Genomic DNA, 4,386 nt, shown 5'->3' with positions numbered 1-4,386 from the left:
TTAATGGTTTTCTTTATATGATTGCGTGTGAGCGCGCGCGCATGTGTGTGTCTGTGTGTCTTTGTCTGTGTACATGTGTATATGTATAGTCTTACTGGCAGACTCACACATACGTTATTACGAGCGGGGAACGATGTTTAATGAGCGTACGTGTTTTAGAGGTAAGGATAGACGAGATCCATTTTTGTTACCATTTAGCGAAGGAGGGAAGGGCAACACCATAACCGTCTCTTCTTCAGGTGTTTCCGGATCAGACTGAGGAAAAAAAAAAGAACTTATCGTCACGTCGGAAATGTGTTCTGAACGTTTACACCAGAGGAGGAGCCATGAGCCAGGTGGTGGTGGTGGTGGTGGTGGGGTAAATCATTAAGCACACACACGCGCATACTACAATATGCAAATACGCACCGACATACCAACATATTGCATACTTGTTATACATAAACGCACACATGCCACATAGACACTAAGCATATACGTACATACAAAACACACACACAGACAAGGCAGGCGTCGTTCATCCCTTCTCTCTCCTAAAGTTCACCTTCTTGACAGGAACCCCGCTCGCCACAATTCACTAAATAGATGCACACAAACACACGGCAACTATAACAACCGACTCATCACATTCTCGTAACACATGAACGCACATCTCCCACACGCAAACACACTAAACACTTACACGCAACGAAACATATACACACATACCGAATCACGCATATACACACACAAACTTGTTAAAAGTCTCTAGATATAGTCTTCACACATCGTAACATCAAAACAAAACATTGTTAACGCATCAGTAGTTTCCTGAAGAAACGCGCTTTCAAGAAAGTGTTGTATATGCAAATCGGTCTCTCCAGTTTACCTCCACCCTTAGGAAATATAACTTTATAAGTAGTGTCTCCATTGAGAGATAGAGAAAGATACTACTCGATCATTGGTGAAATCCCAATGCAGGCAAGATGTTTACGAATATTTGTACATAAAGTATTGGGCAGAAGTCAAAACATATATTCTCTAGTCTATCATTGAAGCAAAACACTGCCATTGCAGTTTTTATATATGTGTGTGTGTGTGCGAGAGAGACACACACACGCACGTATATATTTAAGTAAAGAGGATAGAGATCCTTCGCAAGTCATATAGACTTCAAGGGCCAGGTTTCCCTGAGGCACATATTCTTCCTTGGACGTTGGTCCGTCGCAGGATTACTCGTTTTTGTCGTCTGACATGTGGCACACGGTGCACTCGTTCAAGTAATGTCGATCTGATAGAGGCAGTGAGCTTAGGTGTACACAAACCTTCGATCACTATAAATAAATCTGAGTGGTTGTTCGGTAAGAAATTGCCGAACCCTCATACTGGTCCGCGCGCGCACACACACACACACACACACAACTGGTTCAGGAGCATCCGGTGGTGCAGATGTATCTCGTCAGGTGATAAATAAATAAATACAACTCCTTAAAACAACTGTTCAGCAATGTAACTTCCTGTTTCGTAGAAAGAAAAAACAGCTAGACGGAGGAGTTTTCTTTTACTTAGCTGGCTTTGTGAAATCATGTGAATTATACAGACATAGGTCTTTGTAACTTTTCTATGCAAACATAATCGCTCATTGATCAAGGAAGGATTGAAAAGACTACTCCGCTGATGAGGCATGATAAAACCGAAACGAGCCTTTAGTTCTGAACTTGTCCACTAATAGTGTGCAAACTACCCAACTCTAAACCTCCAAATTTAATTTTCTGTGAAATTATTTCGTAATTGGAATGATTTCCTCCAGTCTTTGATCATCACTGGCAATTTCTGTTACGTTTTTGCTTTCTGCCTCCAATTAAATGTTAAATCGCGATGCATTAAGAATTGTTGTGTAACTCACTCAGCATATCACTACCAACCTGAATCATAAATACGCCTGTATGGAGTAAACACACACACACACACACACACACACACACACACGCACACACACACACACACACACACACACACACACACACACACACACACACACACACACACACACACACACACACACACACACACTGATATACAGATACACACGCACATATATGTAGCAACACAAATAAAGACAGAACGTAGAAGTGATAATAGTTGGGGCTACTTAATGGTGATAATAGAAGCCGTGGTGAGATTTGAGAGAGGGAGTAAAAGAAAGACTCTACAGAAGGGAAGTAGTGTGTGAGTGGGTAGAAAGGAAAGGAGGAGGAGGGAGGTGGGTGGCTGATTGAGAGACAGTAATAAAGGTGAAAGGTGAGGGAATATAAAATAGATTTAAAAGGTTGAGTGGAGTAGTAGATATGAGAAGACTGGTCAGGTAAGTCAAGTGTTGTAGGTTGTTAGTATAAAAGGGTGAACTCTGAATATGTGGGTGGGTTGGAGGATACCAGTGCTGGTGTTGGAGGAGGGAAGGAAAAAAAAAACAAAAACAAATAAATGGTAAAGAAGGGGAGAACAAGATTTCTTTTTTACACGATTATTTCTCAGTTTAAAATTTCGCGACTTCTTCACTTACCCATTTTTATTACATTAACCAATTTTCTCATAATCTTCGATTGCATCTCCTTAGCTATAATTTATTTACATATATATATATATTAGTTTTTTCATCTACTTAACTCCCTCCTACTTTTCACGTTCCATTTTTTATTTATCTCCCAGTTGTCTTCTGATATTTCCTCGCATGTAGTTCACCTCTCCATTTAAGTTCTACTTTTCAATTTTTCTTTTTCTTGTTTTCTTCTCTTATCCTTTTCCTTGTATTTCTCCTTTTTCAAAATTCCATACTTCTTTTTAATTCTTAATTTTTTCCATATTTTATTTTCCGCACCCAAATATTTTCTTTAGTTCTACATGCTTCCTTGTTATCTGTTCTCACTTCCTGCAGTTTTTATCAAACTGGTATTTATTTGTTAAGAGTTAAAAAGGAAAATATGGTTGGGTTGAGGGGAAAATAATACGGTTGAGAACGATGATATACATATTTCAATGTATATTCATAACACACTCATTTCATTACCCGCAGGGGTCTTTGGGACATCCGGTGTTTCGACATCGTTGTGTCTCAACAGCCAAAGCTGCCAACGGACTTATGAATCTAACAAGAGTTTGGGATTCTTGTTTATAAATTGAGCAAAATATTTGATGTTTACTGATAAACTCATTCGTCTGAAAAGAGATGAAATACAACCTGCAGTTAGCATATTCATGTTCGAATTTGCCAGAATGTATTGACAATAAATATGTTTGTCATCGTTTGAATTCTTGCTGTTCAAGCAGTTGACGAAATATTGTCGGTTGGCAGACAATCAACAGGCTTCAGCAAATGACATGTTCGCTTAATTTATAGACAAGAGCTACAACATTTGTTAGATTCTTTAGCCTGGGGTGGCTTTGGCTCAGAAGACATAAGGTGTCGAAACACCGGATGTCCCAAAGGCCTCTCACGTAATGAATCGAGTGCGTTATGAAAACACATTCGTCTGAAAGACGCTTTTCTCCAATGACGAAATGAAAAAAAGCAATTAACATATTCACATTTGAATCTACCGGAAGACTGAATATGTATGTCATCGTTCTAATTCTCGCTGTTTATCATGAACACAATTCATAATACAGAGATTGACAGAGATTGACAGAGATTGACATTAACTATGAACGTCAAAGAATAAAGGATTTTAACAAAAAATGGAGGTTTTGGAGAGAGGGCAAAGATATATGGTGAAAGATTTCAAATAATGATTCGAACGGATTAAGCAAAGAATGTTTATATTCTTTGAAAACAGATGTGTTCTATGAAAAAGAAAATAGATGCGAAGACTCAACAAAATGAAGGCTAAAATAATGAAACATATCTTCGTCCATGCATTTGTATCCGTGTATATAAGGTAGAGAAATACAAGGGTGACGGTTAATCGCATTAGTAACGATGCTGGCTCGGGACTGGTAATCATTCTTTGGTGGGGAGTTGATTCAGGGCTGAGGGAAGGTGACATGTGGCCAGGAGGAGTAAAGATGAACGCGAAAGTTAGAAGGCCCGGTTAAAACTATCGCCAGTCGAGGGCACCGAGACGAAGAGTATGAGGCCGATGGTGCATGATAATAGCCTTTGTTGTGCATGTGGTAGTAAAAGTGGAATAGGCGTGAGAAGGGAGAAAATTCCAGTAGGATGATGTTCTTGGAAGAAAGCATTTGGTATTGTGGTTAGTGTGGGGAAAGGAAAGTGACGAGGGGGGGGGGCGAGGAGTGTCTGAGTGCTGGAGGCATGGGACCAACCAGTTCGAGGAACAGAGATCATTAAAGTAGTGAGAGACGAGAATGGGAAAGAGAGAGAGAGGGGGATATATATATATATATATA

Source organism: Octopus bimaculoides, chromosome 25 (genome assembly GCF_001194135.2).
Source record: "Octopus bimaculoides isolate UCB-OBI-ISO-001 chromosome 25, ASM119413v2, whole genome shotgun sequence".
Classification (NCBI taxonomy): domain Eukaryota; kingdom Metazoa; phylum Mollusca; class Cephalopoda; order Octopoda; family Octopodidae; genus Octopus; species Octopus bimaculoides.
This window is presented reverse-complemented; position numbering follows the sequence as displayed.